This window comes from Podarcis raffonei, chromosome 3, assembly GCF_027172205.1.
Source record: "Podarcis raffonei isolate rPodRaf1 chromosome 3, rPodRaf1.pri, whole genome shotgun sequence".
In the NCBI taxonomy this organism is placed as follows: domain Eukaryota; kingdom Metazoa; phylum Chordata; class Lepidosauria; order Squamata; family Lacertidae; genus Podarcis; species Podarcis raffonei.
This window is the reverse complement of record NC_070604.1, coordinates 118,169,180-118,184,104: the sequence shown is the minus strand read 5'-3', so window position 1 is coordinate 118,184,104 and position 14,925 is coordinate 118,169,180. Positions and strand designations below refer to the sequence as shown.

Sequence of the window (14,925 nt, the reverse complement as noted above, 5' to 3'; positions counted from 1 at the left end):
CCAGGCGTTGCTGCTTATTTTCACATTGATTAACAGATTAATAATAATAATAATAATCTGTTAATTAATGTGCAGATAAGCAGCAGCGCATGGAACACAACACAGAAAAGTTTTTTCCACAGACAATTCTTAGGAAAGTGTTGGGAAAGATTGAGGGCACAAGGAGAAGGGGACGACAGAGGACGAGATGGTTGGACAGTGTTCTCGAATATACTAACATGAGTTTGACCAAACTGTGGGAGGCAGTAGAAGACAGGAGTGCCTGGTGTGCTCTGGTCCATGGGGTCATGAAGAGTCGGACATGACTGACTAAACAACAACAACAATAACAACAAATTTTATTTATACCCAGCCCTCCCTGGCCGAGACCGGGCTCAGGGCAGGTAACACCAAATATATAATACATTAAAAACACAAAATCAAACGATTAGTTTAAAATACAATTTTTTGGGGTGCGCATGGCACCCCGGAACGAATTAAATCTGTAACCAGAGGTATCATTGTACTTCTTCTCATAACACAGAATTAAATGGTGGAATTTGCTCCTACAAGAAATAGTAATGGCCACCAGCTTGACCTGATAGTTTGGCCCTTGATCCAACAGCCTGCCTTTTCTTATGAGATATCCAGCGTGCTATAAATGTCAGCTTCGTGTAAATACCAATTTGGACATTTCTTGGCCATATATCAACATATATGTTTAAATTAAGATGGGTGTATCAATGGTTGATGTATTTTTTATGTGAGCTGATGTGGGGGCGGGGCGGAGTAATGTTCCTCTCTTTCACCTTTTCTTTCTCTGTTTTTCTGCCCCCTCTTTCCCTCTTTCTTTGCTACAATAAATTATACAAAGCATCAAGTGTGAAAGGGAGTGCAGTTTCAAACCTCACAAATTTGAGAAAGTATCAAAAGTATCAAAAAGACAATTTAAAGAGGGACTTTATGAACTATAGAATTTGATTTTAAATGTTATAATTGTATTGGGGTTGAGCCCACATAAGATTGGAGTGGTGGGGGCTTGGGATTATTTTCAAGTTCTGAAGGATATTTTGGGAGAATGTCTCACATACCTAAGAAGGGTGGGGAGGGAGGAACACCAGGAGATAGAAGAGGGTCAAAACCAGAAGCAGACTTTAAGGCAGAAATTTTGAAAATGTTTGCGGAGATCAGACAAAGTGAGAAGAATATGGAGGATAAATTGGAGCACGTGGATACAAGAATAGAACAGGTAGATACGAGAATTGGGAAAATGGACCAAAAAACTGATGAAACTGTAAAAGAATTGAAAGGCCAAATCAAAGAAGTTTCTAAGAGAACACAGTCTCTGGAAGAAGGAATGAAGAAGACAAGAGCAGAAATGAAGGAGGTGAAGCGCGAAGAAGAGAAAATAAAAGTAGGACTTTCAGAAGTCAATAAGACACAGGAGGAGATATGGGATGCAATTGCTATGAACGAATTGAGGCAACGGGAGGTGAATCTTAGGCTGAGAGCAGTCCCAGAAACTCAAGGAGAAAACATCAGAGAGAAACTGATAACAGGGATAGCACAATGGTTGGAATTACAAAAGGAAGAAGTTGAAAGTACAGTGCAGAATGCATTTAGAATGAGAGTAAGAACAACTAAAACAAGGAAAATGCCTGGAGATTGCCTGATCACTTTTAAAGACAAAGATATGAGAAACTTAATTCTTCAAAAAAATAGAGAAACAAGACTGAATATCGAAGGGAATTATATAATTATTTTTAAAGACATCCCAGTTAGATTGCTGAAATGAAGAGACCCATATAAACCTTTGGTCCAAATTCTCAAGAAGAATAAGATTGAATTCAAATGGGAGTTCCCTCAGGGGATTTCCTTTGTTTACAAGAGCAAGAAACACAGACTTACTAGTCCGGAGGAAACAAGTAAATTTCAGAGGCGCTACAAGGAATTAACGGAAGAGGAAGAGGAAGAAAGAGGAGCGGTAGGAGGAGTTGATCCGCTGGGGAGGAAGTTTCCGGAAGAAAAGGAGAAAAAGACTGGAGAGACGGATGAAGAATCAGAAGGAATAGAACAAGAAGAGGATAGATTATAATAATAATAAAAAATTAATCAATTTTTAATTAGAAGGAAAGATGGCGCTTAAACTTTGGAATTGGAACATTAATGGAATGAACGATAGGAAAAAACGAAACAAAATTGAACAATATTTAAAGAAGAAAAATTTGGATATCATCAGTCTTCAAGAAACACATGTGGCAAAGAAACATAGAAAAATTTTGATTAATAATAGACTGGGAAACGAATTTATATCTTCTGACAAAGGAAAAAAGAGAGGGGTCGTATTATATGTAAAGAAAAACATTGAAGCTCAACAAATCTTTAAAGATGAAGAAGGAAGAATAATCGCAATACAGATCAAATGGCAGGGCGAAAAATTAATAATTGTCGGGATCTATGCACCTAATGGAAATAAGACTGATTTCTACAAAAATTTGGAAGAAAAGCTGTTTGACTACATGGATCAAAAAATGATACTTATGGGTGATATGAATGGAGTAGTTTCACTAGAAATGGACAGACTAAGAGAAAAAGAGGCAAGCAGGGATGGAAAACTACCTAAGACTTTCTTTTCTATGACAAAAAACTGTAATTTAATCGACATTTGGAGACTTAGACACCCACTGGAGAAACAGTTCACGTTTTATTCGGAACCAAATCAGTCAATGTCAAGAATCGATCAAATTTGGGTCTCAAATGAACTAACTCCAAGAATCCGACAAATTGAAATTCAACCAAGAACAATCTCAGACCACAATCCAATAAAAATGGAAGTCAAAGGATACGAAGAAAGATCATTTAGATGGAGACTCAATGATTATCTCTTGGATGACCAAAAAGTCATTCAAGAGGCAAAGAAAAAGTTGATGGAATATTTTTTGGATAATATGAATAAAGGTACAAAAATGAGTATAGTCTGGGATGCAAGTAAAGCGGTAATGAGAGGGTTCTTCATCCAATAAAATGCGATCAAAAACAAGAACAGAGAGAAAGGAAGGAAGGAAATTTTAAGACAAATAATGGACAATGAACAAAAGCTAATTAACAAACCGAATAATTTGAAAATAAAACAGAACATCAAAGCCCTGCAGACGCAATTTGCAATGATTATAAACAAAGAGGTGGAATGGAACATTAAAAGGCTGAGACAAAGAAATTTTGAGTTTGCTAATAAGTCAGGCAGATGGCTTGCATGGCAAATCAAGAAAAGAAAGGAACAAAGTACAATTAACAAAATTATTGTGGATGGAGAAGAAGTGGAAAACCCAAAAGGCATTAGGAAAGGATTCTTGGACTTTTATAATCATTTATATAACAACAGAGAAAAAAATAATATGAAGAAAATCGAGAGATTTTTAAGAGAGAAAAAGGTGCAAAAGATTCCGACAGAAAAGAAAGACAGACTGAATGCTCCGATTGAAAACGAGGAAATAATTGAGATTATAAAAGAGCTGAAAAAAGGGAAGGCACCAGGACCGGATGGTTTTACATCTAGTTACTATAAAGAATTGAGGCACACCTTGACGGTACCATTGAAGGAAGTGATGAATAATATTTTGAAACAACAAGATATTCCTGAAACATGGAAAGAAGCCTTTATTACACTCATTCCCAAGCAAGATTCGGACTTGACACAAGTGAAGAACTATAGGCCGATTTCTCTGCTGAATACAGATTATAAGATATTCTCTGGAATATTAGCAAAAAGACTAAAAAAGATCCTGCAGGAAGTTATCCATGCAGATCAAGCAGGTTTCCTTCCAGGCAGACAGATGAAAGACAATGTTAGGAATATAATAAATATATTGGAATACCTGTCTGCCAGGAATGAGAAACAAGCTATATTAATGTTTGTGGATGCAGAGAAGGCTTTTGACAACATATCGTGGGAATTTATGTTAAAAAATTTGGAAATGATGGAAGTTGGAAATGACTTTTACAACGGAATAAGGGCAATTTACTCAGAACAAAGAGCTAAATTGATTGTAAATAATATATTGACAGAAGAAGTTAAGATACGAAAAGGTACCAGACAGGGATGTCCTCTATCACCACTGTTATTTATAACGGTTCTGGAGGTCCTTTTGTGTTCAATCAGGAACAATGAAATAATAAAAGGAGTGACAGTCGGCCAAAATGAATATAAAGTTAAAGCCTTTGCCGATGATCTAGTAATAACGATTGAAGACCCAAAAAATAGTTTAAATGAGGTATTAAATGAGATTGACCAATTTGGCAGACTGGCTGGATTTATGTTAAATAAGAGAAAAACCAAAATAATGGCTAAGAATATGGATCAGAGACTGATAGAAGAAATGCAAAGAGACTCAGGGATTGAAGTGGCCAAAAAGATAAAATATTTGGGAATTTGGTTGACCCCCAAAAATATTGATTTATATCAGAACAACTATATACCGGTGTGGAACGGAATTAAGAAAGATTTAGAAACGTGGAGCAGATTGAAACTTTCTTTTTGGGGCAGAATATCAACGATCAAAATGTGTGTGCTACCAAAGATGTTATTTTTGTTTCAAATGATCCCTATAATCAGGGGAACAAGCGTGTTCAAAGAGTGGCAAAGAATGATTTCAAGATATATCTGGCAGGGCAAAAAGCCAAGAATACAATTTAAGCTATTAACAGATGCTAAGGAAAGAGGCGGTTTTGCCCTGCCAGACCTGAAACTATATTATGAAGCGTCTTGTCTCTGTTGGTTAAGGGAGTGGATAAAATTAAAAAATAACAAATTATTAGATCTAGAAGGTTTTGATAATAGATTTGGTTGGCACGCCTATTTATGGTTGGAGAAGAAGAAAAGTCACAAAGGTTTTGATAATCATATCTTTAGGAGCTCCATAATGGAAATATGGGAGAGGTATAAAAATATATTAGAACCCAAAGTTCCGCATTGGTTGTCACCACTAGAGGTAATGAGTGTAAAGAAAATTAATATGAGAGAGAACTGGATAACTTATGGAGAGCTAGTAACTAAAGAAGGGGGGAAATGGAAAATGAAGCCATATGAACAAGTTAAAGAGCATGTTTACGATTGGTTACACTATCTTCAAGTAAACGAAAGGTTCAAAAAGGACCTTAAAGAGAGGGGATATACAGAGAAAGAATTGAAATTTCAAACAGAAATAATTGACAATGATGTTAAGACAATGTCAAAAATGTATAAAATACTTTTGGAATGGCAAACAAAGGATGAGGAGATAAAGTCGGTTATGATACACTGGGCCAGAGATTTTGGTTATAATATACAATTGGATGACTGGGAAAAGGTATGGAATGAAAATATGAAATTTACTGCATCTACGACGTTAAAGGAGAATGTTATGAAAATGGTATATAGATGGTACATTACACCTGTAAAGTTAGCAAAAATGTATAAGACATGTAATAAGTGTTGGAAATGTAAAGAAAAAGAAGGTTCATTTTTTCATATGTGGTGGGAATGTAAGAAGGTAAAGGGTTTCTGGGAAATGATTTACAATGAATTGAAAAAGATGTTTAAATATACATTTGTTAAAAAACCAGAAGCCTTTCTGTTAGGAATAACAGGAAGAGAGATAAATAGAAGCGATTATAAACTTTTTCAGTATGCAGTAACAGCGGCAAGAATATTGATGGCCCAAAAATGGAAACAAGAGGAACTACCGACATTGAATGAGTGGAGAATGAAACTTAGAGACTATGCAGAACTGGATAAAATGACTGGGAAAATTAGATACCAGAAAGATCACAAATTCATCGAGGACTGGGGAAAGTTTACGGATTATCTGAAAACCATATGTGACGAACAGATAACGCTAGTGGGTTTTAAGGAGGCTTTGTGAGAATACAAGGTATATTGTAAAAAAGAAATAGATATGGAAGGTTAATACTAAATCGGCAATATCATACAGAAAATGCGTGAAGATAAGAAAAATGGATGATTGAGGGAGGTGCCGATGGAAGTTCAAAAAACAGTAAATATGTAATTATGGTTGCACGAATTATTTGTAAAAGAAAAACTTAATAAAAATTTATATAAAAAAAATAAAATAAACATTTTATAAAAAGAAAGAAAGAAAGGGAGTGCAGTTTCAAGGGGCACAGGCAGCAAACACAGTGCCCTCCAGATTTCGCTGGACTACAAATCCCATCAAACCCCATCATTGGCCCCATTGGCTGAGGTGATGGACATTGTAGTCTAAAGATATCTGCAGGTAAGGTTGGCTGCTCCTGCATGAAGGATTTTGCTGGTGTAACCCTCCAGCTTACTGCCTAACACAGTTCCTGAGCGAACAATGTTTCTGATCTTGATGTTTGATTTGGTTGCCAGGACCTTGACTTGAATGAGATGAAGAAGCAAACAAGAAAAAGATCTTAGTGTGCAACACAGAGCAAGAGGAAGAGGCTTCAGTTAAGGATGAAGCCACCAAGGGACTGTTATGACACGTTCTGTTATGTGCCTTGTGACACCAACTGCCAAAAGCTCTAAAGCAACTTCTTTTTATTAACAACAGTTAGACCACAAGGGAAACTGTCAGGCACTAGATCACTCTTTCTTCAGCGCCAAAGGACCACATTTGGAATGCTGTGTACTGTTCTGGTTACCTCACCTCAAAAAGAATGTTGCAGAGTTGGAAACAGTTCAGAGAAGGTCATCAAAATTACCAACGTGATGGAGCAACTCCCCTATGAAGAAAAGCTGCAGCATTTCGGACCTTTATATTTAGAGAAAAGGTGAGTAAGAGGCGAGGTGAAAGAAGTTTATAAAATGATGAATGACATGTTGTTGTTGTTGTTTAGTCATTTAGTCATGTCCGACTCTTCATGACCCCCTGGACCAGAGCACTCCAGGCACTCCTGTCTTCCACTGCCTCCCTCAGTTTGGTCAAACTCATGCTGGTAGCTTTTTACAATCCAGGTTCCTATGCAACATTTTTCTTTATAGCATTGGACTTTCCTTTCGCTTCCAGGCATATCCGCAACTGAGCGTCCTTTCGGCTTTGGCCCAGCCGCTTCATCAGCTCTGAATCTACTTGTACTTGTCCTCTGCTCTTCCTCAGTAGCATGTTGGACGCCTTCCAACCTGAGGGGCTCATCTTCCAGCGTCATAACTTTTATATGCCTGTTGTCTTTGTCCATGGAGTTTTCTTGGCAGGGATACTGGAGTGGCTTGCCGGTTGCTCCTCCAGGTGGATCACGTTTGGTCCAAACTCCCCACTATGACCTGTCCATCTTGGGTGGCCCTGCACGGCATAGCTCATAGCTTCTCTGAGTTATTCAAGCCCCTTCACCACTGCAAGGCAGTGATTCATAAAGGGGATGAATGACATAGAGAAAGTATAAATATGCCCCACTCCACACAATCAATCACAGGACATGATGCATGCACACCATTTGAAAGTATACCTGAAGGAGCATCTCCACCCCCATCGTTCAGCCCAGACACAGGTCCAGCTCTGAGGGTCTTCTGGCGGTTCCCTCATTGCAAGAAGTGAGGTTACAGGGAACCAGGCTGAAATATACTCAGAGTCGCGAAGTGATTTCATGCTCTTTATTCAGCTCATAGTGGTGAGGAGGAATGAATGAATGTCCCCTCAAAGTATCTGCTTTATATACATTATTTACACAATGGGCTGCACATGATTGGCTAATTCCGGAATTCTACTGTAAGCCAATCAGGTTGTGGATTCACTTCTATCTGGAGCATGATTGGGTAGTTCCTGCCAACCAATCAGACTGCTGCATTCTGAATCCTATTGTTCTAGGACCAATCAGACTGCTGCCTTTTGGATCCTATTGTTCTAGGACCAATCAGACTGCTGCAGTTTGGATCCTATTCAACTCAGTACATAACACAGGCAGAGGGCCTTCTCGGTAGTGGTGCCCACCCTGTGGAATGCCCTCCCTTCAGATGTGAAGGAAACAAGCAGCTATCTTATCTTTAAAAGACATGTGAAGGCAGCCCTGTTTAGGGAAGCTTTAAATATTTAATGCTGTATTGTTTTTAACACTCGATTGGGAGCCGCCCAGAGGGGCTGAGGAAACTCAGCCCAATGGGCGGGGTATAAATAATAAAATCATCATCATCATTATTATTATTATAATGGCAATGCCTATCAACGTGAAGGAGCCCTCAAATATTTTACAGGGGTGGGCAAAGACCCCCTTGGCCCCTAGGAGTTATCTCCTTTGCTCTCTCATGATGCAAGAACTCATGGCCTACCAATGAAGCTGAATGTTGGAAGATTCAGGACAGATGAAATAAATTACTTATTTACTCAGTGCGTAGTTAAACTATGGAACTCACTTCTGCAGGAGGCAGGGACGGCCATCAACTTGGATGGCTTTAAAAGAGGATTAGACCAACTCACGGAGGAGACAGCTATTGTTGTTGTTTAGTCATTTAGTCGTGTCCGACTCTTCGTGACCCCATGGACCAGAGCATGCCAGGCACTTCTGTCCTCCACTGTCTCCCGCAGTTTGGTCAAACTCATGCTGGTAGCTTTGAGAACACTGTCCAACCATCTCGTCCTCTGTTGTCCCCTTCTCCTTGTGCCGTCCATCTTTCCCAACATCAGGGTCTTTTCCAGGGAGTCTTCTCTTCTCATGAGGTGGCCAAAGTCTTGGAGCCTCAGCTTCAGGATCTGTCCTTCCAGTGAACACTCAGGGCTGATTTCCTTCAGAATAGATAGGTTTGATCTTCTTGCAGTCCATGGGACTCTCAAGAGTCTCCTCCAGCACCATAATTCAAAAGCATCAATTCTTCGGCGATCAGCCTTCTTTATGGTCCAGCTCTCACTTCCATACATCACTACTGGGAAAACCATTGCTTTTACTATACGGACCTTTGTTGGCAAGGTGATGTCTCTGCTTTTTAAGATGCTGTCTAGGTTTGTCATTGCTTTTCTCCCAAGCTATTGTTGGCTACAAGCTATTATGAGTATGCTCTACTGCCCCAGTTGGGAGTCAGCAATTCTTCTAAATACCAGTTGCTGGATACCACAGGAGGGAAGAGTGCACTTGTGTTCGTATCCTGCTTGCTGGTTTCCCACAGGGATCTGGTTGGCCACCGTGAGAACAGGATGCTAGACCAGATGGGCCATTGGCCTGATCCAGCAGACTCTTCTTGTGTTCTTAATCATTCTTATCTTCTTGATCATCTGGTTGCCCTTCTCCAAACCTTTCCAATATCCAGAAATGGTGAGACCTTTCTTTTGCCATCCTGGTTCCAGGTTGTCTACTTTGCTATCCATCATTAGTCTCACATCAAGCAGACCCATTTAGAATACCAATACCCATTAGCTTAAAGGCAAAGGGACCCCTGACCGTTAGGTCCAGTCACGGACGACTCTGGGGTTGCAGCACACATCTTGCTTTACTGGCTGAGGGAGCTGGCATATAGCTTCCGGGTCGTGGCCAGCATGACTAAGCCACTTCTGGAGAACCAGAGCAGCGCACAGAAATGCCGTTTACCTTCCTGCCAGAGTGGTACCTATTTATCTACTTGCACTTCGACGTGCTTTCGAACTGCTAGGTTGGCAGGAGCAGGGACTGAGGAACGGGAGCTCACCCCGTTACGAGGATTTGAACAGCTGACCTTCTGATCAGCAAGCCCAAGGCTATGTGGTCTAGATCACAGCGCCACCCATGTCCCTCTATGAACATTAGGAACACCCTATACTGGCATTGTAGCTATCCAGAGAATAGAAGTGAAGAACCCGCATCCACCCATTAGCTTAGGTTCATTCAATTTAACAAGTCAGTTTGGAGTAAAACCTAGTTGGCTGCAACTCATGAAATATAAAGGAAACCAGCACCTGAAACACAGAACAAGCAGCAGTTATAGGATAAAGGCATATGGAAACCTCAGGAGGGATGTCCAGCTAAATAAATCATGTGCAGTGTCTGGAGGGAGAGGGAGAGAGTTCAGCTGCTGAAAGGGATAGCTGCAAGAAATACCCATTTGCAATGTTTCCCACTCGGGTGCAGAAACGTATAGATTTATTTCAACATTGCATAGGCATTGCAACTCTATAAGTAGAGGGAACCTCCTAGGTTCATTCAGAGTCAACTTCCCTCTGCCTTTGAACGTCTTCCCCCAGCAGTCAGAGAGATCTCAGAGGAACCCCTAGCCATGAGGCTTCTTTATCTCAGCTTTGCTGTGGTCGTTCTTGCCTTCAGTGTTGCTGCAGGTAAGTGGTCAGTTCAGGCTGGGAACTGAAAAGACAGGACCTGTGAGAACATGCATTTAAAAACTGAGTGATTGTAACTGTGATGGATCTACAGGGGAAGGTAATTCCTGCTGGGGCTGGTATCCTAAAAAAAAGGAAGAAGCCTACTAAGTTGCCACCACAGGCTGACCCTGACCTGAAGACACTTGGGCAAGGGGTAATTGGTCTTTTTTGAGCTGGGGACCACATTGACTCATGGTCAACCCTCCAAGATATTGAAGATTGCTTCCTAGAGCCAATTGGTAGCTGCTCACTTTTGCTGAGCACACCCCTTTGTTGCATATTTAGCAGATCAATTGCGCTGCAGAAAGCGTGCTGGGGAAACAATGAAGGAATGCAAAAATTTATTTTGCTTGGCTTGAATTACAAAAACAAAAACTCCTCTTACATTAAATCTGTAAGTATGACCCATTCACCAGGGTACACACTGCTCTTTATACACCATACCCAATTGCTGACACAACTTAATTAACGCAACTTAACAGCACCTGCTATACTGCGTCACAGCGGTAAAATTAGGTCATGATATTTACTCTGGCCTTTAAAGAGATACGCATCTTGTGAAACAATAATGAACCTTAATATTTAAATAAAGCATTCAACACCCTTCACTTGCCCCCTAGTAACTACGTTCTCTTTTATCTAAACTACTCTTGCCTCAGTTTTAGCAAGAGCTATTAAAGAAATAGCATGGGATAGTCCACACAAACATACCCATTGTTTTTCTTCCAATAACCATTCATATATATATAATAATAATATGTGCATTTGAATCTGAGGTCTGGACAGTGGGAGAGAATGAGGAGAGGCTAGCTCCTTTCTAAAATTAATTTATTAATTTATTGGGGTATGTGCTGCTGTTTTGTTTGTTTGTTTGTCTTGGTAAATCTATCAAATGTAGTTTTCAAGTGCAAACCAACCTAGAAATGTGCACATTTTTATTACCATCACGGGACCCTAAAGGCTTTCTCCTTTTTCCACGTAGGTCATGCACATATGGAAGGGCGACTAAGGCCCTGCAATGGCGGTCGGGGATACTGCCTGGATATTCAGTTCCAGTGCCCCTCAGGCCTTCAATTCATTAACAACACCTGTCCTAACCCAACAATGTTTTCTTGCTGTACTCCAGTCCAATGAAGAACTGAGCGAGGAGCCAAAAACCTGTTGTCATTTCCCACTGCCATCATTCAGAAGAAGAATCTGTCATCACACTCTGTTCAATAAATAAACCATTGGTTCAAGGTCACTGCAACCAGGCTGGGGTTTTCTTCCTGTTCGTGGGCACATTTCATGCTTTTATCAGATTTGCTGTGACCCAGTGGGGCTGTCATAGTGGTGGCGCATAATGCTTTCTGCTAGTTAAGAGGGTGAGACCCGAAACGACAGATTCGAATAACAAGGGAGGAGATTCCCGTTAAACATGAGAAAGACCTTTCTTATGACAGGAGTTGATAGAATCATAGAATCTTAGAACTGGAAGGGACCCAAGGGCCATCTAGTCCAACCCCCTGCAATGCAGGAATCTCAGCTAAAGCACCCAGGACAGGTGGCCATCTAACAACTGCTTCAAAACCTTTAAGGGAGGAGAGTCCACAACCTTCCGAGGGAGATCATTCCACTGTCGAACAGCTCTTACTGTCATAAAGTTATTTTTGATGTTTAGCTGGGATCTCCTTTCTTGTAACTTGAAGCCATTAGTTCAAGTCCTACCCTGCAGAGCAGGAGAAAACAAGATGCTACTACCACTACTACTAATTTATTATTTATACCCCACCCATCTGGCTAGGTTTCCCCAGCCACTCTGGGCAGCTTCCAACAGAATATTAAAATACAATAGTCTATTAAACATTAAAAGCTTCCCTAAACAGGGCTGCCTTCAGATGTCTTCTAAAAGTCGGATAGTTGTTTTTCTCTTTGACATCTGGTGGGAGGGTGTTCCACAGGGCGGGCGCCACTACCGAGAAGGCTCTCTGCCTGGTCCCTGTAACTTCACTTCTCGCAGCGAGGGAACCTCCAGAAGGCCCTCGGCACTGGACCTCAGTGTCCGGGCAGAATTGTTCTGAGATGTACCCCAGACCACTTAGGAAGCCCATGATGGAGATGAGAACTAAACTCTCGTGAGGTAGGTAAGCTGCCACAAGACACAATTCCTTGGGAAATCCTGCAAAAACCTCATTGCAATGCATGGAAGGTCTTGGTTATTTCACTGAGATTTGCTCAGAAAATGGCCAGGACTTCCTTTCTCCTCTGCAATTGCCTGTCATGGTATCCGGTGCCTGCTGCCTAAGATGGACAACTCACTTTAGAATCATATAATTATAGAGTTGGAAGGGAACACAATGGTCATCTAGTCCAACCCCCTGCAAAGTAGGAAACACAACTAGTGGTACTTGACACCAGTCAAGCTTGCAAAAATCTATCATCTGCCCGATAACAAATGTTGGAAATGTAAAGAAACTGAATTTACTTTCTTTCACCTTTGGTGGACGTGCCCAAAGATTAAGGCTTTCTGGGAGATGATCTATAATGAAATGAAAAAGGTATTTAAATATACCTTTCTGAAGAAACCAGAGGCCTTCCTCCTGGGCATAGTCGGCCAACTGGTGCCAAAGAAGGATAGAACGTTTTTTATGTATGCAACAACAGCAGCAAGGATACTGATTGCAAAGTATTGGAAGACACAAGATTTACCCACACTGGAAGAGTGGCAGATGAAGGTGATAGACTATATGGAATTGGCAGAAATGACTGGCAGAATCCGAGACCAGGGAGAAGAGTTGGTGGAAGAAGATTGGAAGAAATTCAAAGACTATTTGCAGAAATACTGTAAAATTAATGAATGTTAAAATGATGTTGGATTGAAAATAGGTGCTATTGGTAATAAGATTAACAAGAATATGCAAATGCGGATTGATAATGGATGAAAATATATAATTATAATAGGTTAAGGTATAGAGTAAAGATAAATGAAAGAGGGTAAGGATTTGCTGAAATGTTTTTGTAAATGGGAATACAAAAAGGGGAGGTGAGAGGAGGTCAAGGAAATAAGTAAATGAGTCTAAAGATATTGAAAAATGGATTTATTTTTAAATTTTCTCTTTTTAGCTATTTGTCTTTTGCATTTTGTATCTTTTTTCTTTTTTTTCTATGTGTGTTTTCTAGTTTGTTAACTTTTGGTTTAACTTTCTTTATTCTGTAAATCTGTCTTTTTTTTTTTGTAAAACCTTAATAAACATTTCTTTTAAAAAAAAGCAAAGTAGGAAACACAACTAAAGAATCCCGGAAGAATAAGAAATCAAGATAACATTTTATATGAAAGAATGGAAATGGTTTACTGAATATTTACAGATAAATTATAAACAGATAAAAGCATTGGCAGGATTACTGTAATAACATGCAGTTTTATAAGAGTATAAGGAGTGCTTTTTTTAAAAAAAATGTCTAAGGCTACTCTCATTTTCCTACTCATATTGAAATACTGCCCCTCAATGAGGCCAAACTTAGATTCACAAAATGTTTAGGTGTATGCATACGCCTGTGTACCCCCAGAAAAAAGCACTGAGTATATATTTAAAAAGGGATGCGGGTGACGCTGTGGGTTAAACCACAGAGCCTAGGACTTGCCGATCAGAAGGTCGGTGGTTCGAATCCCTGCGACGGGGTGAGCTCCGGTTGCTCGGTCCCTGCTCCTGCCAACCTAGCAGTTCGAAAGCACGTCAAAGTGCAAGTAGATAAATAGGTACCGCTCTGGCGGGAAGGTAAACGGCGTTTCCGTGCGCTGCTCTGGTTCGCCAGAAGTGGCTTAGTCATGCTGGCCACATGACCCGGAAGCTGTCTGCGGACAAACGCCGGCTCCCTCGGCCAAAAAAGCGAGATGAGCGCTGCAACCCCAGAGTCGGTCACGACTGGACCTAATGGTCAGGGGTCCCTTTACCTTTATATATTTAAAGAAGATGAAATAAATGAGCAAATTTGGTTAATTTGGGTATGCAGACGATATTAAAAATAAATTTAAGGAACCGCAGAAAGAGGGGGAAGGAAGTCAAGTTTTGAAACGTCAAAAGGATTGTAAAATAAGTGAAATGTATAAAATTAGTGAAAAGTATAATTAAATAAATGAAAATTAAACCCCCCAAAGAATCTCTGACAGATGGCCATCTGACCTTGCCTCACGGTAATGCAGCTATCGTTTTCACAAGTTTTTAATCACAGATCACATTGTTCATTTAGGCACTGCCCCTGGGACCAAGGCTTCTCAAGACAAGTGAACAAGGAACATCCATTAAGATGTAGAAAAATGTGGTTTGTCTGCTTGATTGCATAATGTACAGGTGATAAGAAGCAATTTGGTCATGACACTAACCTCTTTTATGAAGAAAGGGTTAGGCTGTGAGGATGTTCTTGGCTTAGGAGGAAAGGATGACAAGAATAAGGACTTGATTGAGCAGCCTTTGACAGCTTGGTGTCCCCCACATGTTTTGTAAAGCAATGATTGTGGAGCGTTAGTGATTTCTGTCCATTCAGAGCCTTGGAACTGAGGGTCAGATTTGGCAAGATTTCAGTGATGGTGAAATCTTCTTATGGATGATGGAATAAAATCACTATTTTGTTTTTCTTAAAAAACCGCATAATGGAGAAGGTATACATAAAACCTTGT

The 14,925-nt window shown here is 40.2% G+C and overlaps 1 long non-coding RNA gene across 1 annotated transcript; it reads left to right on the top strand.

The window, feature by feature from the left end:
• The first annotated feature begins 6,534 nt into the window (after positions 1-6,534).
• LOC128411426 (uncharacterized) lies at positions 6,535-11,514 on the top strand. The gene is made up of 2 exons (XR_008329806.1): positions 6,535-6,771; positions 11,254-11,514. It is a non-coding gene; the product is annotated as an uncharacterized LOC128411426 (long non-coding RNA).
• Positions 11,515-14,925: the final 3,411 nt, after the last annotated feature.